Source organism: Nansenia antarctica, assembly GCF_963989245.1.
Source record: "Nansenia antarctica genome assembly, chromosome: 15".
Classification (NCBI taxonomy): domain Eukaryota; kingdom Metazoa; phylum Chordata; class Actinopteri; order Argentiniformes; family Microstomatidae; genus Nansenia; species Nansenia antarctica.
Genome location: NC_137685.1, coordinates 18,530,336 through 18,556,707, shown reverse-complemented (window position 1 = coordinate 18,556,707; position 26,372 = coordinate 18,530,336).

The window sequence follows — 26,372 nt, the reverse complement described above, 5'->3', positions numbered from 1 at the left end:
CTGGAGATGGACAACCGTGATCTTCTGCGCCTGCTGGCGTCTCCTGAGGCGCTGCGCTACCAGGTGGATGAAGCGGTCGCTGCGCTGGAGGCCCACTGGGCTGAGGAGGCTGCACAGAAAATTGGCCACTTCCCAGAGTTCCAAGCGGCTAACGCATAAAAAAGGAGACCCGGACTATGAAACAATACCGATTCACCGATGAAATAAAATGTTAGCATTGAAAAAAAACGATTACGAGGAGAAATTAACATTTAACAACGGGGGGGGGGGGGGGGGGGGGGGAGGTGGAGGTGGAGGATCCATGCCACCCTCCCAAGGCAGCAAACCTAGGGGAAACACTGATGACTATATGATAATATGTCATTATTCTCTTAGGTCATCCTTCTTCCTCTGTGTCCCACCATCGTCTGAGAGACACTCATGTATCGTCTCCTGGCTTCAGAGACAGATCACCCCTGAGAGTGATCCCCTGGACAACCAGAGGGAATGAAGTAGGGAGGGAGTTTGTGTTCTACGCTCCTCCTCCACTGATCGTATTATCGGACGACGATGATGATGATGATGATGATGATGATGATGTGCCAGAACACATACTACTATTGGACAGTGAGGATGAAGAGGAGCAGAACCAGGGGAGCAATTCCTCATGTCCAATTGTGGTGCTGGACAGTGACAGTGACACTGTGGTGCTTGACAGTGACAGTGACAATGACTTTGTTCACTATATTGATGACTTTGAGGAGGAGAACGAGGAAGACAATGACTTTGTTCACTATATTGATGACTTTGAGGAGGAGGAGGAGAACGAGGAAGACAATGACTTTGTTCACTATATTGATGACTTTTGGGGCTTTCCCACTAGAGGGCTGACCCGGGTCAGCCCGGGCTGGCCTGCTTCTTTGGCGCTTTTCCATTTGTCGGCCTGGGTCGGGTCGCTTCTTTAGCTACCCATCGTGAGCAGGAACCATAGGGCCGAAGGGTACCTTTTTGCCAGGCTGCGTGTGACGTGTGATGTTGTTCACTATATTGATGACTTTGAGGAGGAGGAGGAGAACGAGGAAGACAATGACTTTGTTCACTATATTGATGACTTGGGGCTTTTCCACTAGAGGGCTGACCCGGGTCCCTGGGTCGGCGCACGGAGACTGAGGCCCCCCTGGTGGGGCTACCGCAGCAGCAGCAGCAGAAGCCTCCGGGTCTGGGCGGGTCACTCTCCTCCAGCCACAGCCAGTACACCATCCTCCTGGAGGAACCCCCACCACCACCCCACTCCTCCTCCTCCTCCTCCTTCTCTTCCACCCGGCCAGGCTGCTCCACACCGCCTCCTCCTCCTCCTCCTCCCTTCCACCCCCACCTCCCCCATCGCCCCAGGGAAAAGCACCACCACCACCACCACCACCACCACCCCCACCACCACCACTGCCAGGGCAGGCCTAAGCTCCGTTCCCGCAGTGTGCAGTATGGCCTGGGAGAGAGAGAGAGGCCCCAGAGCTCTGTCCGCGGTCGCTCTCGCAGCATCCAGTACTGCAGCCTGCACGAGGAGGCCTCCAAAGTAATAGGTGGTGGGCCGAATGCGTTTATCGCGAAGTTTATCTCTTTCCATCTACAGAGTAAACGATCTCTTACATATGATTAAGTAATTCTCTTAAGTCTATAACAATTTGTTTTCAGCTGTATTTATGTCGGAGATTTTCACAAACTTATTTTTTAATAGTCTGTCTGCTCAGGCACATCGCTGGTCGCTCTAGTTGATAAACCAATCAGAGGAATGTAATCAGACCAATCAGACCCCGAAATGTAAACACTGGCTGTTAACCCCGCGGGAAAATAACGAGATGTGATGAATGATGGAGTGTTGTATGCATTTAACAAACCGAACGGACAATATTATAGCATTTTCAGATGCAAGTTGGACCAAATTTGTACATTGTTCTCTACAGTGGGTGAATCTTCACACTGCAGAAAGCCAAATTGCAGAAAGGGCTGTAAAAAAATATAACCTAGTAGTAGACAGTTACATTCCAGATGTGCCAGCTAATATTGGCTACCATAGGCATAGACAATGCTATGCAGTATGCCAACATACGAAACATTGAAAGAGCCCGCAAGAGAAGGGAAAAATCAGTACAGGAGACTGCAGGTGTGTTTTATAGCAATATAAGTTATTTATAAGAACAATATGATATAAACAAGCTAAGATTAATATGACATGATATGACATGAACATTATTAACAATATGATATAAACAAGCTAAGATATGACATGAACATTATTAACAATATGATATAAACAAGCTAAGATATGACATGAACAAGATATGAACAAGGCATTAATGGGTCAGGGTCAGCCCTGTCAGGTCAGGTCCAGAAGATGTGCAGTGCAGTCTAGGGCTGAGCATCTGGGGTTACCTGGGGAAACAGATTAGGAGAGTTGTAAATAAACTAGGCTATAACTTTGGAAGCATTACTATTACAATGCATAGAGTATCATATGTCTCTCTCTCTCTCTCTCTCTCTCTCTCTCTCTCTCTCTCTCTCCCTTCCCCCCCCCCCCCCCCCCCTTACAATGTAGTAGAAGCAGAAGGTCAAACTGAAAATGATACACCACCAAAGCCTAGACTTCTCCGCTCAAAGACTACCACTACGTTCAGCCTAAATAAAAAACCACATGTTCTTCCCGCCCAGTGCATAATATGCAGACGGGACAAATATTTCACACTTCACCACAGCCGGAAGAGAGTCAAGGAGAATCTTCAACTGTGTGAAACACTGACAGCTGGTAAGCTGCTTGCTGAAGGCACGTGAAGATGAAAATCTGCTCATCCAAATAGGCGGGATGGATCTTGTTGCCTCAGAGGCAATGTACCATTTCCGATGTTACCGCAACTACACACAATTTATGTACCTAAAGAAAAATGTGACACCACATGTAGTCCAAGATGAAGTTGCCACAGCTGGATCATCATCATCATCATCATCATCAGATGAAGACAGCACAAACAACGACACAAAAACTGAAACAGATGACACAAATCAGACAAGACTGTTGTTCCATGCAGCCATGACACTGAAAGATGTGATAGTGGATGCATGCAAAAGAAACCCCAAACTCACCTGGCCACCAACAGCACAACAACAGACTCAGCTGCCTCAAATCTCAAATAAGGTCTTCAATTTCATGGCCTGGACCACAGGCATGTCAACCGATCCCTCTACTGATGACAAAAGAGTGAATACAAGTGAAGAGGCGACTCAGAAGGTTATACCTACTTGCCAGGATGTCATGAACCTAACAATGAAAGGGAGATGGCTCATGCCCAAACATTGTTCGTTAGCCATGGCCGTTAGACACATGACAGGATCAGCTCAGCTGATCAGTGTATTGAATGGTCTTGGTCATTGTTCCTCAAATTCTCAGGTGTTAGAACACGACACAGCTTTAGCACAGCTACAGTTACAAAGAGGTGTCACATACATCCCTCAAAACATCCAAGTAAAGCTGCAAGCAACTCTGGTTTGGGACAATAATGATTTTGGAGAGGAAACACTATCTGGCAAGGGGACTACACACAACACTAATGGCATAATTATTTAAAAAATGATTCCATGTGTTGCACCTACCCCTACTCCTGATCATCAGTATCTACTTAAAACAAGGAAGAGGTCTCTTGATCCACCCCCGACTAATCTTGAGACGTACACCAGAGGAAAGCGGAGAGGCCCACAACTTTTTGGAAAAGAAGTTAATCTAGATTTAGATAACCACATGCTTACCAGGAAAGCAGCACAAACCTTAGACAGTGCCTACTTCTTAATGAAGACTGCAGTCCATGGCAAAGTCCTTCCTGGATGGACTGGTTTTAACACACTCATTCACGGAGGTCCAGTTCCAACACCAACAAACACTGGGTACCTTCCAGTGATTGATGCAAGTCCTACAGAACTGGGAACTGTAGAAACCATCCTTAAGAGGTCGACAGAAATTGCAGACAAATTAGAACTTCAGGAGATAGCTCTAGTCTTTGACCAAGCCATCTATGCTAAAGCTCAAGAGATACGATGGAGTAGTGAAAGATACAAGGAAAGGCTTACAGTTAGAATGGGTGAGTTTCACACATGTATGGCATTTCTGTCCTGTATCGGCAAACGTTTTGGAGATGCTGGCTTACAAGACATCCTGATCGAGGCTGATGTTATTGCTGCTGGGTCAGTTGGAGGAGTTATAACAGGTCACCAATATAACAGAAGCATCCGTAGCCACAAGCTGACATGTGAGGCACTACACAGGTTACGCTGGCATGAATACCTTGAGACCCTACCTCAAGACTGCCGTGAAATTGCTTTAACAGTTGCCACTGATCTCCAGAGAGCCTTCCCTGAAGACCACTTTGAAGCCATTGTTGAATCACAGGAGTTCAACACAATCGTTGAAGGCTATGACAAATTCAACAAACAACAAGAAAGTAAGACATTCCAATTTTGGAATTCCTACATTGAAATGATAGAGGACTTGCTGTCCTTTATCAGGGCTACACGAGAGGCCAATTGGGGTCTGCATCTTTCCAGCATCCGGATCATGTTGCCATGGTTCTTCTCCTATGACAGAATCAACTACAGTAGATACCTATCAGCATACTGGCAGGAGATGAGCATTCTAAAGGATACTCATCCGATAATCTACACACAGGTACAGTCGGGTGACTTTGTGGCACAGAGGCAACAAGCATATGGCTTCTCAGGCACTGCATGTGACCAGGTCATAGAGCAGACGGCTAACAGGGATTCGAAGACCAAAGGTGGGCTTACCGGTTTTTCACTGAACAAGGGTGCAGTCCACAGGTGGACACTGACACAGCATGAGAGAGCAGCCATCACAATGGAGATCAAGGATATGGCTGGGCAGAACACGACAATGACACAGAGAACAGAATTGGATGAAAAAAGATGATGAAAAAGATGTTCAGAGCATAATGTCAACCATACAAAACATGATGAACCCATTCGAACAAACACTTGAAAAAAAGAACCTTTACCATATTACATCAGGTCAGGTAGCATCAGAAGAAGTCTCTGCTGATCTGTTGAGTGCAAATGAGAGAGGTGAGAAGGCATTTGTTGAATTCTTTCAGAAACGCCTCATAACAGATGAGGTGGAATTTCATGCTCCAGTGAAAAAGATGAAACTGAAGACATTTAAGGACACGGCAACCTCAAGTGTAACCAAAGTGAGAGGCCAGGAGATAGCCCTCAAAGCAGACAGAGATCTCTTCGCAAGGCTTATTGTTGTGGGAACAGTGAGGAAGATAGACATAGGGGAAATGCTGGTCTATAGTCTGGGACCCTTTCCTGCAGCAATTGCGAACATAGATGGCTCTTTTGTGAAAACTGACAAAGCCAAATTAATGCACTTTCTAGAAGGATCAGTAAATCCACCAGCCACAGTTGAAATCCCTGATGGCTCAACCTGGGTGTGGGATGCAATGGCACTAGTACAGGCTATGAAACCCCAAGATACATTTGGAAGATTTGCCAACAGTGCACTAATGTACCTGATCAACACAGCCAAAGTGAGTAAATCTAAAGTGGTGCATTTTGTCCCTGACACCTACAAAACACTGAGTATAAAGAACGCAGAACGAGGTCGACGAGCAACAAAAGGATGTCAGTTGACAACAATATATTCAGCTGACCAGAAGACACCAAGACAATGGTCCAAGTTCTTGGCTTGTGGCCAAAACAAAGAAAATCTACAACAGTTTCTTTTTGAGACATGGTCCAAGTCCAGGAAAGACCAAATTCAAGACATCACTTTGATTGTTGGACATGGGTCTGAGTGTCATGTGATCAGAGTCAACAGCAGTGGCACAGAACTTGAGGTTTTACCACTGCTCACACTGTTCTCAATACAGGAGGAGGCAGACACCCGGCTGTTGCTTCACTGTGCACATGCCTCACAGTATAGCTCACATGTTGTGATCAGCAGTCCTGACACAGATGTGTTTGTACTGGCTATCGCTTTCTGTAAGGAAATAGGAGCAAACCTGTACTTCCACACAGGAAAAGGGACAAACAAACGCACCATACACGTACAGAGAATACACAGCCATCTTGGAGATGAAGTCTCTGATGCGCTAATTGGATTTCACTGTTTCACCGGCTGTGATACAGTGAGTGCACTGCACGGCAATGGAAAAGTGAAGGCTGTAAAAACACTCCTGTCCAACAAAGAGCATTGTGCTACTTTCCAAAAGTTGGGAACAGCTTTTCAACTGCCAACAGAGCTTTATGAGGAAATTGAGGCATTTACATGCGACCTCTACGACCACAAAGGCTGTAGGGATGTAAATTTAGCTAGGTGTCAAATGTTTAACCAGATCTTATCCACCTAATTTTTCTGTTTTTCTGCTCGAAATGACATGCCCACAGTGAATATAGAATATCTCCACAATCACAAGGGCCTTCATAATGATATTGTTATCAAATGAAAGCTAACACCTGTGGGGTGGCTGTAGAAGTGTCAGAATCAAAATCTATGTTACTGTGTCAGAGCAAATAGAGCTAGAACATTATAAAACATCTCAAATTCAGTCTCCGCCTAAAAACCCCCCAGCTTTTACAGTGAATATCACCTTGGAAACCTGATAACGAAGCCCAAATCATCTAGGAATCAGTACTCCAGGATCTTATTAGTACTTGTGCCAAAGTCGATGCTAGTAATGTGAGCAAATGCAACTTTGTACCTGTTTTAGTACAGTTATGTTTAGGCGGACACCTATATGTTTAGGCCATTTGGAGATATTTTGGCACCATCTTTGACCTTTGACCTTTCTCATGTATCAGATATTTTTTTTTTAAATTGGGGGGGGGGATTTTTTGGGGTTGGCCGACCAATGGTATGGAAATTCGGCGTTGAAACCGGACATGACACATTCTCCAGTTGGAGAAAACTGGATGTGACTTAGGCCGTGTTTACCGTCTCGGGGAAAAAATGGTGGCATCGTATAGCATGCAAAGTTGTGAAAAAAATTGATATCGATGAAGAGAATTGATCGAGGTAAACTCTCTATATCACTTCGGATCCCCATGGGGGTCCGTTGGCTCCTGAGTGGGAAGTGCAATGACCGAAGTCTACCACCAAATAAGGATGCCTTGCACAAACATAGTCAGCGGGCAAACTACCAGGCAGCCATATACAGGAGGTCCCTTGAGAGCCAGCCAGACATCCCTCCGCCAATGAGCCATGGCTGGAAGATAGAGGGAGATTTCTTTGAGATTGACTGGATGTCACTTCCCCCAGCCCCAGTCGCAGTTTTAGAGCTTGTATACTGCTCCTGCAAAAAAACAAAATGTGTGAAAGGGAGATGCACATGCAAATCTAACAACCTACCATGTACAGACATGTGTCTGTGTTTGCACTGCGAAAACACACTAGTGTTATAAATGTTCTCTAACACTTGAATCTTTGTCTAGTCTTGTCAATTATAGGCAAGGCAAGTGAAGATACACTTATATATATATATACTGTATATATATACTTAGTCTTGGGTTTTGTCTTACCAGCTCACCTCGTAAAAGTGAGACTATTGACAATATCAAAAACATGCTTGCACACACATACATACTCACACACAAGTTAATGTTACTGGTCCCAATTTGGCACAATTATTACTGAAATTATTGAGAATAGACATAGTTGACATAGGTAAATTAGCTATTGTACCCTTTAAAGTTAGATAACTAGCTTGTTAATTAATTAGCTTCACAATCGCGGGTGACGTTAGGTCGGATTTTTCAGTAAAATAGCATATTAGAACATGTTTGTATTGACACAACATGACATGGACTTGTTCATTAATATGTGATATGAATTAGTATGACATGCAAATCTTACCTGAAACATTACTTGACAGTAAAGTTATCCGAAACAACTCAGTCTTCTCGTCTTTCCAGATAATACGTTGTTTACTTCATAGTTCCGTATTTTGAAGGAATATCATTGGCAGACGTCAAGTCAGGTGACGCTTTAACGGGTTTTGATTGGTTAGCGGCATAGTAGCCCCAAGCATTCTCCTTATTAACTTATGGATCGTAAGTTTACTTTTCATAAAACGTCGTTCGAAAATCGGCTGCCAACAGACGGAAACATGTTCCAAAAAAAACTATTTAGCTTATATGGAAAAATCAACTAGTCTGTAGTTGTAGATCGATCATTTCACAAACGAAAGCAGATAGACAGCTTCGGCCCACCGCCTACCCTGCTCACCACCTGTTTCAACTGTTGCCCTCTGGACGGCGCTACCGATCCCTGGCCACCAAAACATCCCGTTTCAAAAACAGTTTTTTCCCCTCTGCCATAATGACTCTCAACACCTGACTCACTGCACTGTATAAATTGTAAATTGTAATATATGTTCCTGTCTTGTCTTGTGGTTATGTGTGTTCATGTCCATGTAATAGTCATGTACAATGTGTGTATGTTTTTTGACACTGCTGTTTGAGCTGTACCGACAACAAATTCCACCGACCTAGGTCGTGTGGTCATTAAACTATTCATTCATTCATGCACCGCTGGACTGGCCATACAATCTTTCTGCCCGCTGGCAGATGGGCCGCGCTAGTTTTGGGCCGGTCGGGCCGCCTGACCCCCCCCCCCCCCCCCCAAAAAAAAAAATAAAAAAATAGAATAAATTAAAAAACTAGCGTGGCCCAAACTAGCGCGGCCCAAAATAGCGCTGAATCAAGCGGCGGCCCCGGTTTATACTAACACATGGGCTGGCCCAATCACACACCTGCTGTCCATCGGCCCCCTCCCCCACTCTGATCCCTCAGCCGACAACCCAAGTACAGTGTCATGTCCGTAGATAAGATAGTGAAAGGGGGTGCCCAGAAAATTAGGGAGAAAAAAAGTAAGAAGCTAGCAGAGGATGCCTCAAAATGTCAGAAACTGACAGATATGTTCTCTGCATCGACTGTGGGGGCTAGGCCTACTACAGCTGCGGCTGCCACAGCAAAATCTTTACCGCTAACTAACGTTAGCACTGATGTGCCGTTAGCAATTGAGGAGGAGACAGCGGACACAGCTAGAGAGGTAAGCAATGTTGTTACTTGGTTTTACAAAAGCAAAGTTATGTTAGTCGCTTGCATTGGCCAGATTAAGGGAGCAGCAGCAGAGAATGTCTTATGACTTATGCTAACCCGTACAGGCAGCATGATTGCATTGCGCTTCACCAGGACTTGGCTGGAATTCATGCACACACAGTGATCTCTCTCGTGGTGTAACGTTAGTGCTGCTTGGCTGTGGACTCTATAGCTAACGTTAGATGGGGGTGTTCTGCATTTTGTGACTTTCTATTTTGTTGCTAGCTAGCAAGTTGAGGTATCACTGTCACTGACATAAATGCACTACCAACAATGGGTGTTAATAATACTTTTTATTTGAAAATAAAAATATTTAAAACAAAATCTACACTAGCCTATTTCAGAACTAATGAATGCTTTTTATTGCATGGAGAAATAAAACTCATGCAGTCTGCAACCCTATAATGTTGTCTTGCAACCTTCCATTTGAAATGACTGGGCTTCTGGTGTAACATAATGCAATCATGCAGCCTGTGTGTACATGTAAATGAGAACTTTGCTGATTTTGACAACCAGTTAGTTTACTTCTCTGTCCATGTCTTGTTGAACCAGGTTGAGCTGCTGCTGCCCTCCCCAGAAAAGCAGAGTGTCAGGGAAAGAGAGGAAAAGGAGAGAGAAAAAGATGAAACAGAGGAAACAGAGTGCCACGTTCAGGACTTCAATTACTTTGCCTGTCCTGAGCCTTCCATGCTAGATCACTTTTTAGATTACCACCCTCAGCAGAGAACCAAAAATACAGCGGCACAAAAGTATTTCACATGTGCAGATGGCACCAGTAGGAAGTGGCTCACATATTGCGAAGAACAGCATACATTGTTTTGTTTTGTCTGTATGGCATTTGGCAATAGCACTGACCCCAGAAAATGTATTACTGGAATGACAGGATGGAGACGTGCGCAACAGAATGTGGAGGAGCATGAAAAGAGTGCTACACACCGAAAGTGTGCTGAAGCCTATTTTCTAAGAAGTAGAAAAGGAGATATCCAGAGCAAGTTTGCTGGCAGTCAGATGTCTGCTCATAGGCAGCAAGTAAGAAAGAAACGCCAGGTTTTGGAGTGTATTGTGGATGTGGTGAAGGTGATAGGCAAGAGGGGCTTGAGCTACAGGCATGTGGAGAACGAGGCAGCATACAAGTGGGACGACAGTACCCTGGATCATGGCAACTTTTTGGAGCTCATCCTTATAATAGGAAAGTGCAATGTTAGCCTCAAAGAGCATCTTGAGGAGTGCATTAAAAAGAGCAAAGAATTGCATGCATCCAGTGGAACAAAAGGTAGAGGGTCCCTCGTCACCTTACTGTCCAATACCACTGTAAACTCAGTGATAGACAGTATTGGTCATCTCATTCAGGAGACCATCGCAAGTGACATACAAAAAGCTGGAATGTTCACTGTTCAGCTCGACAGCACACAGGACATAACCAGCCAGGATCAGTGTGCCGTCGTTATTCGGTACGTGACAGAGGAAGTCCATGAGAGGCTGGTTGCTGTGGTGAAGTGCCATGCATCCACAGGGCAATACTTTGTGGAATTGCTCTCTGGGGTCCTGGATGGTCTGAAACTGGACAAGGCCATGTGCATCGGCAACTCAACAGATGGAGCTTCAAATATGCAGGGTCAGTACAGAGGCTTTTCAGCACTTATGGCATCCCAGTCTCCTACTCATGTCCATGTATGGTGCTATGCCCATGTACTGAATCTTGTCCTGGCAGACACGACTGGAAGTGTTTTGGAAAGTGGATCTCTGTTCAGTCTACTAAACGACGTGGCAGTCTTCATCAAGGACTCATATCAGAGGGTCATACTGTGGGACAATGAAGCCCAAGACAAAAGGCACAGACGACTATCTCCAATAGGAGAAACACGGTGGTTGTCCAAGCATGAAGCAGTTGGAAAAGTGTTTGGACACTTTAATAAACCGACAAGCAGCCTCTACCTCGAAACAGTGCTCACACTGACAGCCATAGAACAGCAGGCAAAGGAGAAGCCAACCATCCGTGCCAAAGCAAGAGGATTCAAAGAGGGCCTCCTCAAATACGAAACCGTCTTAACAGCACAGATCTTCCTCAGAATATTTGAGCTGACCACGCCACTCTCCAAGTACCTCCAGACCAGTGGGATGGAAATCCTCTCCGCCCATCGGATGGTGATAGCCACACAAGACAGCCTCAAAAACATCACACGGGATTTCACTACTGTGAAGGCGGCTGTAGACACCTTTGTAAAGTGGGCCAACGAGAACTTGAAAGAGAGAGAGGGAGGAGCAGACATCGAAGTGGAGACTTCACTCCCCAAGAAAAGAATAAGGAAGAGGAAGAACATGCCGGGAGAGAAGGCTCTAGATGAGGTACCTGACAATGCTCTCAGAGCATACGAGGTGAATGTCCACAACCTAATTCTGGACACAGCCAGCGAGGTAATCCAGAGAAGGTTTTTAACAAACGGCACTCTCATTAATGATTTGGCATGCCTGGACCCCAGGAACTTCAACAATTTCAAGACGACAGACCTTCCTCACAATGCTTTCCAGGACCTCAGCAAATGTCTAATCAGATTTGACAGCAGGGCTACAGTGGAAAACCTTCAGATGGAAATGAAGAACTTCGCTCTGCAGTAGGGATGGGACGATTATCGTGTTTATCGTTAATCGCGATAAAAACACCCGCGATAACTTTATCGTGGAGAATTTTAATTAGTTGAATAATCGTCATAATCGTTTTTTTTTTTTTTTTTTAAATGACTGGACTTTTTAAATAGGCACTACATTTTATAAACACTGCTTTGTCTGACTGGTGGTCCCCAGCTGATGACCCAGTTAGGCCCACATAGGTGTTCAGTGAGGTGTCACAGCACACCTGTTCTAAAGGCACTGTTGGAGGTGCGTCAGGCAGCAATGCCCAGCAGGAGTACCATCACCTGTATCATGATTTGATCTGTCTGTTTTTATTGTATGTATTAATGTATGTGACCTATGTGTGTTTTTTGTTGTTGTTGTTAATATTTTTATTGAGTTTCACAGAGACATGTACACAACAGGACATAACAACAACAACTAGTATCCGTGGGGGAGGTTATTGTCCCATTAATAGTAGAAAACTAGTTTTGCACTTTGTTATGCAGTACATTGTCCATAAACAATAACAGAACATGTTCTTTCTCTTTTTCTTTTTTTTTTAAACAAACTAACAAACAAAAAACAAAGACAAACAAAACAAAACAAAAACAAAAAAACAGGGGGGGAGGAGGCCATGTCACATATCAGAAATAAACAGAAAAGAAAATGACAACAAATGCCATAATATATGGGGGGATCACCCCCATCGGAGACAGCATCCATGTCTTACAGTCCTAAACACAGCGGCAGCACAACACCAGCACAGTAAATAATATTGTGACCCATACATTGTAGATCTGTTACACATTAGTCTTGTGTACTTTCTTGAGTGTAATCCACCAAACCTTTCATTACAATGGCAGCCAGTCTGGTACCAATATAATCTAAGAACGGAGACCAAATCTTATAGAATGTCTTTATCTTACACTTATACCTATATGTCAGATATTCCATAGGAATCATATCAAAAAGTACCTTGTGCCATCCAGCTATTGTAGGCGGTTTGCAGTCTATCCATTTCAGCAATATATTTTTCCTTGCACAAAAAGTGAGGATACACAGAAGTCTTTTGGAATGCATACTTTTAAGTTGTTTGTCTGGCAACCCAAACAATAGACACATGGGGTCCTTATCCAATGTAACATCTAGAATTAGATGAATTTTATCCACTATACCTTTCCAGTAATCATCTATATATCTACAAGTCCAAACACAATGAACAAAGCTCCCAACCTCGGTAATACACTTTGTACACATTTCCGATTTGTTATGATCCATTTTATGTCTAAGTTGGGGAGTAATCTGCAAACGTTGTAGTAGTCTAAATTGCGTTTCCTTCGTCCTATTACAGATTGAGATGTCGTTTGCCGATTGCCATATTAGTGACCAAGTTGCTGCATCAGTATTAATGTTCAGGTCATTATTCCAGTCTTTGGGCGTAAATGCAGGTTTGCCTTTATCATATTTCGAAAGTGCTCTATACCCAAGCCCCAGAATGCCTCTCGTCTTTCCAGCAGAGACTATCTCCTCCAGCGGAGAGGGTTGGTGACAGAGGCCAGTGTCTTTTTGGCTATTTAAAAAACTTCGTATCTGAAGGTATCTGAAAAACTCATTTCGTGGTAGGTCATATTTCTTACATAATTGGTCAAATGAAAGTAGTATTTCCGTATCATATAAATGTCCGATAGTAACCATCCCTTTGCTGTCCCACCGCTTGAAACCCCTATCCGTGGCACCAGGGGAGAAGTCTATGTTGCCCCAAACTGGCGAGAGGGAGGATGTAATAATCGTATGTTATAAATAAATAGTAATATAATTGAGATTTCTCACATGAGCCGCGCGCGAATATCCTCACAGAAATTTGTCTCGCGCGATTGTTCAGCCTGCATGGGTAACGTGACTGTCAAGTCAGCCTTGTCAGTCAGTCACTAACGTATGCTAGCCTTCTCACCATGGCTGCATCGGCCCCGTGTCCATTGCCTCACCTTTCCAGGGTTGCACGCAGGCTTCTATGCATACCTGCAACTAGTGTTCCTTCAGAGAGAGTGTTTAGTGCCAGTGGGCACATACTCACACCTCTCCGAGCACAGCTAAAGGCAGAAAAAGTGAACATGTTGACATTTTTGCACTTTAACCTATCTTGAAGCTTTCACGTCTCTAAGCCACAAGGCTAGCACTCAGTTTGATGACAGAAAAGTGTCAGTGTTCAAGTTTTGTTTGACAGTATTTTTTTCCTTTATTTATGCAGTGATACCTTATAATTTATCATTACCTTATTTAAGATTTTATTAAAGATTTTTATTTTTGTCAAGATGTTTTTAAAATGATGTTAATGTTATTAACATGATTCAATAAAAATACAACAAAATCTAAGTTAAAGTGATTACAGTGTGTTTTATTGGCATTCTAAAAAAAAGTTTTTTTTTTTTTTTTTTCATTCTCGCGATAATATCGTGGATCGCGATTATTTTGCCCACGATAATCGTGACATGACATTTTCTAATCGTCCCACCCCTACTCTGCAGTGGGACAGGCTTAAGGCATCCCACATGTAGGAATACACTGCCAGAACAGTGGAAGAAGATGGGTCTGCAGGAGAGGATAAGGAGCCAGATATTGTCAGCAAAAGCTGCGCCTCCTGCAGAAACTGCCCACTCTGCTGCTTTCAGGTACTTCGACAGTTCAACATGCTCTCAGATGCCTACCATGTCCTTGGGCTTGCCTACAAGTACCTGCTGACGCTCTCCGTAACCCAGGTGGCCTGCGAGAGAACATTTTCAACACTCAAGTTCATCAAGAACAGACTGAGGAGCACCCTGTGTGCAGGCAAGCTGGAGACGTTCTTGTTGATGGCGACCGAAAAAGATGTCCTCATGGGGTTGGACTCTGACACCATCATTGACAGGGTAGCTGAGAAGAGTGACCTCATGAGAAAGATGCTCCTCTAGCTTAAAAAGGTGAGACATATTTAAAAATATCTAAATTCTCATCACTAGGCTAGTCCAGTCTCAGGGATGTGTGTGCCACACACCGCCACCTACTGTGCGGGAGTGTGCCACAGACTTGCCAAACAAATGCTAATCTCTCTCCTTTTCTCTCTCTCTTTCTCTCTATGTCTCATAGGATGCCTTCCCTTGTCATGTTTTAAAGACTGCAGCCTTTCCGTTTGTGTTGGTTGATCTGGAGTTCACAGGCAGCGTTTTGACTTGGTGAGTATACACTATATAGACATGCTGCAAATCTGTTTTTTGATTCCCAGAAGATTCTGATCTGAATCTGTCATGTAATCATTCCTCTCTCCTTCTCTCTCTCTTGCTCTCTCTCTCTCTCTTTCTCTCTATGTCTCATAGGATGCCTTCCCTTGTCATGTTTTAAAGACTGCAGCCTTTCCGTTTGTGTTGGTTGATCTGGAGTTCACAGGCAGCGTTTTGACTTGGTGAGTATACACTATATAGACATGCTGCAAATCTGTTTTTTGATTCCCAGAAGATTCTGATCTGAATCAGTTATGTAATCACTTATCATGTCTTCTCACTCCTTGTCTCTTTATCTCTGCCCCTCCCTCTACTCTGTTCCTTTCACTATCTTTCGGATATGGCCATTAATTGTCCAGGTGGAGATTGAAAGGGCTGAGCCTTTCGGAACTGGGTGAGTATCATCTTTTACATGTGTTGCTGTACCATGTCTCACATTTCTCTTGTGTGTGTGTGTGTGTGTGTGTGTGTGTGTGTGTGTGTGTGTGTGTGCAGGGGCGCCGCTAGGGGGTGGTAAGTTAGGACGATTCTAAGGGCCCAGCACTGACAGGGGCTCAAGAGAATCTTATTTTTTTATATATTATATTTATAATAATATTATTATTATTATCATGGACATTAATGTAGCCGACTTCAAATTATAATTCTATGTATTAAAAAAAGTCACAAAAGAAACAAACTGGAGTTTTGTTTCTCTATGTTTGACAAAATTAAGCCTTATTATTTACCCCTCTATTTATTCATTGCATGGTTCAGTCCAACGTGCGCGAGCTAGACTAGATAGTTGGGGGCCTTAAGGCTATATGAGGCTATGTTCGTGCAAAAGCACCGAATTTGGCCCAGATGTAGCTCAGAGTATGCTCTAATGATTTAGCCAGCTATCAAGATAACAATGACTGATGCCTTCTTCTGTTTACATGAACACAGCACATTGTCATATATGCATTCTTATCATTTCAATTGATAGGAGACGGCACCATTAATTGGGACCTATGCTGTCTCTGCCAATGAGATGCTGATGAACCATTGCAAAGACCCAAGATACAACGACTTGTATCACTAGAATGGGAAAAATAGATTTCTTAGCTATTGCTAATGTTCTTCCTTCTTCTGTTAATGTTACAATTGATCAGTTGAATGACGGTTCAGGTATTGCAGCAACGCTTAAAACACATAATGCTATGTATCACAAACGCTGTAGAAGCTACTGTAGTAGTTGTCGTGTCAAAAGGGCTCCAAAGTATGATGTTGGCTCCTCCTTAGTAGTGAGTCCTAAAAAGCTTCGATCATGTCAACCCAAAGCCTGTGGCATTTATTGTGTCATATGTGAGGGGGAGATATGGATGACCTTCACAAGGCAGTAACAGATAATGTTGATTCCAATCTGAAAAGCTGGGCAGAATCCTGTAAACATTTTTTGCTTCTTGGTAGATTAGTTACACAAGCTTCAGATGTGCACGCAGCAGGTGTGTACTACATGCCAAATGTTATCTCATGTTGCGATATGCAGCAAAACGGCAAGCATCTCATGACACTGCCAGGCCAGGGTGTCAGAAGGGGAAGCATCTACCAGTGAGTGGGGGACAATCTTTGACCATCTAACTATTGCACAAATTGTTGCCCTGGTTGAGGTTTCAGATCCTCCTTCACAATCTCCTATTACGGCAACTCTACAGGAACCTTATGAAAGAACGCAGGTGTTTCAAGCAACATCTCCTCAGCTATCTGCCTGAATAGAGTGAACACCAGAAGGGGAGGGAAACCTACATCGCAAACAAGGAACAAGTGGCTAAGAGGAACAATTGGCTCAGGATGAGGCAATTCTGTTGATGAGGGCTGCCTTGGTTTTACACAAGTACTGCTTACAATGAGGCCACACATTTGACGGCTCCTTCCTGTTCAACTGTCTCACAACATCTGTTGCTGAACCCTTACGAGTGTTCAATGATATCGTCCTCCATGGTCCAGAGTTCCTCAAACCCTGTGCAGCTAATACAGAAGATGCCAACCTGCAACCGAGAATGTCAATGTCAGAAGTACAATGCATTTGGCGGCACCCATCACACCTGCAAGACCGACGCAATACGTCACAGCAAGGAAATGGACATTTGTCAATCGACCTGACAAAACAAAACAAAAAAATGCCATTATGCAAATTAGGGGTCCAGACACACCCAATCATGAAAATAAGCATTCTAATGTGTTTCTAATACATAAAATAGACACCAGGCTTGCATTTCTAGTTCATTTGGTTCAAAAGTTATAGCCGAAACCTTTTTCAGAGGTGGTCGTTGGCTCGGGCGCCCTGGCTAAATCATTAGAGCATACTCTGAGCTCCATCTGGGCCAAATTTGGTGCTTTTGCACAAATTTGCACAAAAATATCCCTAAGGCCCCCAACTAATTCTTATTATGTTTGTTCTGACGATCAAGTTCAGCGCGCCCACACTCCGTCGCGCATTGTTCATGTTCCTTGTTTATTTTCTCTGAATGAAAGAGATAATAATAATAAAAAAATCTCCCACAAACCTATGTCTTTGTAATAATTTACTGGATAAGAGAGAAACCTGTACACATACACACTGGTGTGCACACACTAGTTCTATATGTAGAACAGGCAATAAGGGATGATAAATATACATAATTAATCACATATTAAGATGGCCACAAATTATGGCCACACTAAAATATCTGCTTGCCACCCCTTTGCCACCCCAAGTATACATCTCTAGAATCGCCACTGCCAGGGCCCTCTTCAAGCAAGGCAGCCAGAGAGGAGAGCAGAGGTAAAGAGGCAGAAGAAGAAGAGCAAGAAGTAACAAAGGACAATGACAGCCGCACAGCAAGTTGGCTTCATCACTAGATTTCAAGGATCTTATTAAAGATGTTGCTACTAAGAAGGCCCAGCGTTTAGCTTTGATTTGATTTGATTTGATTTGATCTCTTTACTCCTATCTTGAATCAAGATTCATGATTCAAGATTGCTTTATTGTCTGTCACAGAGTGACAGAAATTCTCCTTTGACAGGCTTTGTGCAGTTCATGAATATGTATCCAATTAATGTATCCACATTAAAAACACACATAGGTCACGTACATACAATAAAAACAGACAGATATAACAGTGTTTATAAAATGTAGTGCCTATTTAAAAAGTCTAGTCGTTTAAAAATAATAGTAAGAAAAACAGTATTATGATTTAAAAAGCTAAAATGCTAAAATGTTGTGGTTTAAAAGAAAAACAGTGTGCTTCCTATTTTAAAATGTTCAGGGCGGTGGTTGCAGTGGGAATGAATGATTTTTTATATGTGTTCGTTGTGCAATAGGCTAGATATAGTTTTTAGCTCTCCAGGTATGCTATTCCACAATACTGCCGCAATGTGTAAAAATGACCTCTTTCCCATTTCACTATTCAATTTCGCTGGCACCATGTCTGTGTTGCTCCCTCTTGTACAAGACACTTTTGTCTTTGTGTGAAACAAGCAATGCTGAGTCAGTAAATATCTCTGCTGTAATTCTTCATTGATCTAATCCTGACAGTATTATGGCCAACTGATCTTTAAAAGATCTACATTTATTTAGACACAATACCACCCCATTAAAATTATATTTTTGCTTTTTGTGTGATTTATACTTTTATAATTGGGTTCAAATCTTCATTTAATTATACTTTTGTCCTTGTGTTGTTCAAGTCTTAATTTAATAAGTTAAAGAATGTTGAGATTTCTTTGCTGAATTGTTGATTCCTGTATTAACTGTAATTTTAAATTACATTTACAAAAGATGTCCATCATTGAATTTCTTACAGTGCATCAATAGTTCATCAACTTCAACTGGGTTGTCTAGGTTGATGGGTGGTTTAGGTGGGGGGGCCCAAAATGATATTCTGTCATGGGGCCCAGAATCTCTAGCGGCGCCCCTGTGTGTGTGTGTGTGTGTGTGTGTGTGTGTGTGTGTGTGTGTCTTTCTCTCTCTTCCCTATTGCATTGTCTGCACTTTTTTTACAGTGGTGTTATATTGAGTGATATTTGATATTGTTTGTATTTAAAATTGTAATAAATAATTGTAATTATTCCTATGACTGCAGAGCTTTTTGTTATACAACTACTTGACAGTATTAAAATGTTAATAAATAATTGTAATTATTCCTATGACTGCCGAGCTTTTTGTTATACAACTACTTAACAGTATTGAGTATCGGTATTGTTTGCTCAGCACAGCAGCCATGTCTCATCACCGTGGAGTACGGTGAGTGAGTACACTGGTTCACACTTGCATTGGTATACTTGCTGTCCATGTCACTTACTCCGCTCTATAGGGGGTTTTACAAATGGTATATTCAACAGACTGCCAGCATGTTGATCGGCGGTGTCGGACCGATTGTGTTGGGCCGGTCTGAGCCACATGGCAGGGCCTAATGTTTGTCCCAGTCCAGCCCTGCATTCATGTGAAGGAGAAGAACTACACTGGCCCCCCGCTGGTGTATTGAGCTTCCCACGGCTGTCAGAACTGCAGAGTCACCCATCTTCCGTCAGAGACTGAAGACCCATCTCTTCAGGTTACACCTTAACTGCTCCTCCTGAGACATCCACTACTGGGACACCCGCTTTTCCCGCTTTTCCTGCTTTTCCCTGACATGGAGACCCTGGATCCTCCTCTTGGTCATAAAAATAATAACCATCACATCCATGGGCTAGACATGGACACATTGGTGTCACATATTTTCTTTTGTCTTTTTATAATGTTTTGTATTGAGATCTAAAGCAGAGGTTCTCAAACCTCTCCTCGGGGACCCCCAGCCGCTCCACATATTTGATCTGTTCCACCACCTGATGGTTTGTACTTGATTAGTTGAATCAGGTGTGCTGGTCGTGGAACAGATCAAATATGTGGAGCGGCTGTGGGTCCCCGAGGAGAGGTTAAAGAATAGATTGTGTATGCATAAGTGTGGGGTTTGCTATGTATTAGTCACACAAACATACACATATATATATAGTATCACTATACAGGCTGCTCAGTGAAGCAAATGAATAAAAGCCAGCTCAGTGTAGCAAATCGTGACGTTAGAATTATAAGGTTCTATCTCCATTTTGGTCAAAATTTAGTTTTTTACATAATCTGATCCATTAGGTGTTTATTAATGCCTGTGTGGTGTTATTTTTTAAATGTTGACATTTTTTAGTTAGTAATTCATAAAATACAAAGGTTCCATCTCACAAAACATAATGGAATGTAAAAACGTTGACGCTCAATATCTCTGAACGACCCTAAACGGAGATAGAACCTTATCATTATAAACTCTTGCTTACTGCATTTCATATCACACCGAGTCAAGCCTTGTGATTGTCAAAATAATTTGCCACTAGAGTTGAAAAAGATGATTATCTTATGATCAGTATATATACCTAGCATTTAGGCCATATAAAAGATGTTAAAAAACATCTTAATAGGGTGCAAAGAAGAAAACGGACCTTTTGGCCAATTTACGGTTTTCAAAATAAACGGTATCCTTTGAAATTAATAAAATAAGCACTACAAGCTCCGGTAAGTTTTCAGAGTACCACAAAAAAGTAAAGTTTATCTTTGGCAGTTGACAGACATGGGCTGCTCAATATACTGTAGTAAAGCTACTGATTCAGTGACCTTACTGTAGCCTGCTGTAGTTGAGGCAAAACACTTGGAATTTAAACATATTTATATATTGTTCAGATATTTTTATTTTGCAATTCATGAATTTATCCCATGCTTTTGGATACAATTATGTATTAATCCTGAAAAGATGGGGGAAATACCGAGTGTTAAAAACACCCACCTGCAAAGGCGTAACGCGAACGCCCTGGATTTTCCATCTGCGCTCATTCCTTTTTCATTCAAACGTTTTTCATCGCAGGCGGCCACAGGTAATACCTCTCACATGCAGTTTAGTTAAATCATGATATTTGAAAAGGTAAATTGATATGATGATTGTGAGAATCAGCTTGTTTTTTCATGATATTGAGTCTTGAAATGTCACCTTTGGCTATATATCCAGCTTGTATAGTTTTGGAACTTTAAAACAATAGGCTATTTGTCTCGTGATGTAATGCATTATTGTATTGATATTAAAACTAAAAGAAGAGGCTAAGCAAGTTATTTAAATTAGAAAGACAAAAATATGGTGGTGTTTTGTGTTCAGTTTGGCATTGTATTAGAGAGCATACACCTGTGTGGGAGGCACTATAATCGGTAAAAAAATAATAATAATAATAATAATAATTTAAAAAAATATCTATCGCTGTTGTTTTTTCTCATCCGGACCAATATTTTTAGGTTAGTTTAACAGGTTAATGCTTTAGGTAAATTATGATATTTATGTTTTAATTTCATTTAATTTATATTTATTATTCTAATTCGATTTAGCCTAGTCTTGACTCATTTGAATATCAAGACAATAATGCAATGCATTGAACCAGAATTATGTTTTGTGTTTAGTTTAACACTGTACTAGGGAACTGAAATTAATTCCAACAACTTTAAAGAAAATGTTTGTGAGTATAGGCGGTTAATTGTATTTCCTGGATAATTAACGACATACATGCATATGTGCTTGCAGCCACAGACAGCCGTCTTGCCAGTGGAGAGCGGAGATAGATAGATATCGATAGAGGAAACGATTTAACGACAATTAAAATATAAACGACTCGTATAGGCCTACACTCAAACATAGCCTATGCACAAAGTGGCTTCGAAAACTATTCTGAACCCTGCACATGTTGTTGTGATATAGACTCAATTTAACAATTATAAAATTGTGCTTTATGTCTTTTTTTTTTCAATCCACATACAACACCTCATAATAACAAAGCGAAAACACGAACATTGGGAAGTTAGAGCATAACTACAATGGCAAGAGAGGAAACACTTGTTTCCCAGTTTTGAAAGGTTATTTTATTTTATTTTTATTTATTTCACCTTTATTTCACCAGGCAGGCCAATAAGAACTCATTCTTATTTGCATTGGCGGCCTGGCAAAAGACAAAAGCCTCTTGGGGGGAGGGGCTGAACACACGACAGGCAGCGGCACACATCCAAGCATTTCCAGCACAGTTAAACGATAGAAACATACATACATACATCACACCTCCTCCACTTACAGTCACAGCATCAAGTTAAAGGGACAGCGTCACACATCCACATAAACCCGCACACATTAAGCACAGCAGAAAGCACACTAACAGCATTAAAGATCTAGCAATATACAGTATGCAAATTTGGACAGACACAGGAAGTCAAACAGGCATGCATGGGATTGATTGATTGATTGATTGAGAACTTTATTAGAAGATTTGCAGAAGTAGGTACATGAAAGTACATATTACATACAAGGTCAACTAACAGGATAAAAACCCAAGAAAGCCACTGGCTTATTTCAATTGGGGTCCTTGATACTCAATTCATCGTTACATGTAAGACAGACAAAAAAACTAGTACTATCTACAAGATAATACAGACAAATAACTAGTACTATCTACAAGATAAACATACATCCAACATGGGAAGAACAATACAACAAAACATAAGGTATGTACAGCGGGTAGGACAGGTGGGGACATACACCACAGGTGGGGGCGGGGGACAAAACACAAAGTATGTACAGTGTCAGTAGTCTCCATTCAGGTCATCGTCAAGTTGAGGATTGGGGGATGGGGGGGGACAGACAGTAAGCAGCCAAACAGGTTTGGAAAAAACACTAGAGGGTTGAAAAACAGTTGCATGTGTCAGTGAGAATGTCCATGATAGAGTCCTTAAAAGCTGATTTGGAAATGGAATGTTGGAGTGTCCAGTTTGAGTGTTTTCTGTCAATTGTTCCAGTCATTGGCTGCAGCAGCCCTGAAAGAAGATTTACCTTGTGCAGTGTTTGTTTTGGGAATTTCTAGGAGAATATGGTGAGTAGACCGGGTGTTGTGGGCAGCAGATGAAATTTGCAGCAAGTGACACAGGTAGGGGGGGGGAACAGACCAAGGATGGTTTTGTAGATGAGCATGAGCCAGTGGATATTGTGACGGGTGTGCAGGGATGGCCAGTTAACATGAGTATAGAGTGCAGTGGTGTGAAAGGGCCATTAGTGGTAAACCGAACAGCAGAGTGGTAGAGAACATCCAGCTTTTGGAGTGCGCCCTTGCATGCTGTCCTGTATACGACATCCCCATAGTCTAACATGGGAAGGATTGTCATTTGGACAAGAGTTATTTTAGCGAGTGAGTGAAGTGAGTGAGTGAAGGTGGAACGCATTCTATACAGAAAACCGAGTTTAGATTTGACCTTAGAATCTAAGTTAGATTGTAACCTGTTTATGTGGTGTGAGAAGGATAGTAAGTAAGTAAGTAACGTTTATTTATACAACAACAAGAGCCGCCCGAGAGCCGCCCAACTGCAACAAGAGCCGCCCAAAGTGCTTAACAGATCAAATATAAAGATAAAAAACAAGATAAAAGAGATACAATAGGATAGGGTGCTGTCTAGCCAGATACCTAGTAGTATTTGTATTCAGTGACCTGGTCTAGGACAGCCCTATGGGCAGAGATCTGTGCCACTAGAAACTGATTTTGAATTACTGACATTTGAATTTGAATTGCTCACTTGAATTGCTAACTTGAAAAACCCCTAAACCCCCCTGTCTAACTGGCTCTTCTGTGCCGGTGCCCCTAACTGGTACACGAACACGCCACCCCCCGGGATGAGTGTGAGTCCTGTAACGTGGGTGAGAGACACCCAGACCGCAGCGCACCCGTTCTCCTTGCCTGTCTCCCGGCTCTGACTTAAATGTCCTGCAGAGTCTCTGACAGAGGCTGTGTTCGGAATGGTATACTAGCATACTGCATACTAGCATACTCAATGAGTATATACTGCATACTGCCTACTAAATTCATAATAAGTATGCGAAAACCAGCCGACCGTTTACACAGTATGCATACTGCCTCCCAGAATGCATTTCGCCGGGAGCGGGGGATTTAAACCTCCATTTTAAACCTCCATTGGCTAAAAGATGTAATTTTGGCTTTACAAGTGTTAACATGTCATTTTATGAATTTTTAATATGTTTTCAGGCGAGAAAGTAACCACATATATTCCCAAAATGTGTCCAGTTTATCAATATAACCCGTTTATATATCTGATCTGACGGTTTTTTTCGTCTTCTGTTCCTAGCTACATTACGGCTGCATTCGTAAATTCGCCCTGGAAATTTGATCAGCACTCTTGTCCAATCAAATGATCTGGTCCCTTTATGACGTTGAACCCAGTGTGCGCTCCGGCGCTCTCAGAGCGAATTTACGAACGCACCCTGCGTTGCTTACATATGTTGCTTACTTACGGAGTTCGACAGAAACATTGTAACATAATTACAACAAGTTGTAAAATGATTTGGGGGGGCAATATCTTTAGCTAGCTCAAGTAACTAGCTTACTATATTGTTGTCTTAACAGTTGGTAAAATAACATGACTAAAATAAATATACATGAGCAATAACATATCGTGGGCTTGCTGCAGCAAGAACTACAACCAACTTGTCCGTCTGAAGCTACTCTGCTGGGATCATTCGTGATTGGGCTACAAGCAGTCAAATACTAGGTGAACATGTGTGTATGACACAAATAAACGTGGATTTCATGCATTTCAAGTGGCATATTTGTAATCATGACGTAGCCTTGTCTAAGAATGCATTTCACCATGTTAATGCCCAGTATAGTGAAAATACCACCGCTCATTCGTGATCAGACTTAGCTGGGGTGCTGCAGCTGAAGAGTATCAAATAGAGTGCAAAAAAGCAGCATCTGCACACTCAAATCTGTGCAAAAAACTATGTTTATTGCAAGCTTTCGGTCCCCAGGCTATCGGACAATGTAAACAACAGCTGTATGACAAGTTTGTATGACGCAGTTTGACGAGGCTGAAAGCGCACAGGGTTGCCAGATGGGATTTGCAATTTACAGCCTAAACTTTCTATAACCTCAAAATCCAGTAGCCCATTCGGCGGTAACCCGCCCCATCTGGCAACCCTGGACGCGAAATGCATTTTGGGGAATCAGTTTTGATTGATTGATTGAAAACTTTATTAGAAGATTTGCAGAAGTAGGTACATGAAAGTACATATTACATACAAGGTCAACTAAAAGGATAAAAACCCAAGAAAGCCACTGGCTTATTTCAATTGGGGTCCTTGATTCTCAATTCATCGTTACATGTAAGACAGACAAAAAAAACTAGTACTATCTACAAGATAATACAGACAAATAACTATTACTATCTACAAGATAAACATACATCCATCATGGGAAGAACAATACAACAAAACATAAGGTATGTACAGCGGGTAGGACAGGTGGGGACATACACCACAGGTGGGGGCGGGGGACAAAACACAAAGTATGTACAGTGGGTAGTTCGGGTCTTTTAATCTGATTTTTGATTTAGAGGGTCCAGTTACGGATTGCAGCCTCCTGTAAATGTTTTTTGAGAGTGGTTTTGAAGGTGGGCAGTGTTTTGCACTCCTTTAAGATTATAGGAAGGGCGTTCCACATTTTTACTGCATAGTTTGCAAACGAGTTTAACCCCTTGTTTGTGGTGCAACGCGGTTGAACGTGGTTCGTGGAGCTTCCTCTGGTGTTGTATGTGTGGACGTTGTTCACTTTTTGGAAGTATGTTGACAGGTACTTGGGTGTCTTTGTGGTGTAGCGTATCTTGAAGACCAGGCCCAGTGCAAGCTGCTGCACTCTGTCAACTACTCGTAGCCAATCAAGGCTCAAAAAATGAGCAGCGGTTAGATGTGTCCTAGGGTTGAGGCCTAGCAGAAGCCTAACCAGTTTATTTTGGGCTGTCTGGAGTCTTGTTTTATGGGCCTTTGTGGTTCTATAGTACCATGATGTTACGGCATAGTCGAAGTGACATTGAATGAGAGCTCCTGATAGGGTCCTCAGTGTGTTTTTACTGACAAGTGAGGATATCCTGTACAAGAATCTAGTTCTATGGTTCACTTTTTTGATTACTTTTGCTGCCATTTTATCTCCGGAAAGATTTGCCTCTAAGATGGAGCCCAGGTATGTAATATCCTCTTTTCTTGTGATATTAATGTTACCCACTTTTATTTTAAAATTTTCAGCCTTTCTGAGTTTAGATGGGGATCCGTATAGGATGGTTTCAGTTTTACCTAGGTGTATTGATAGTTTATTGTCAGCTAGCCAGATGCAGATTCTACTCAGTTCAGTGCTTAGCGCTTTTTCCACCTGCAATATGTCCCTGTCAGAGACCAGCAGAGCCGAGTCATCCGCGAACAGGAACAAATTGCAATCACATGCTGATGACATGTCATTCACATATATTAGGAACAGTAA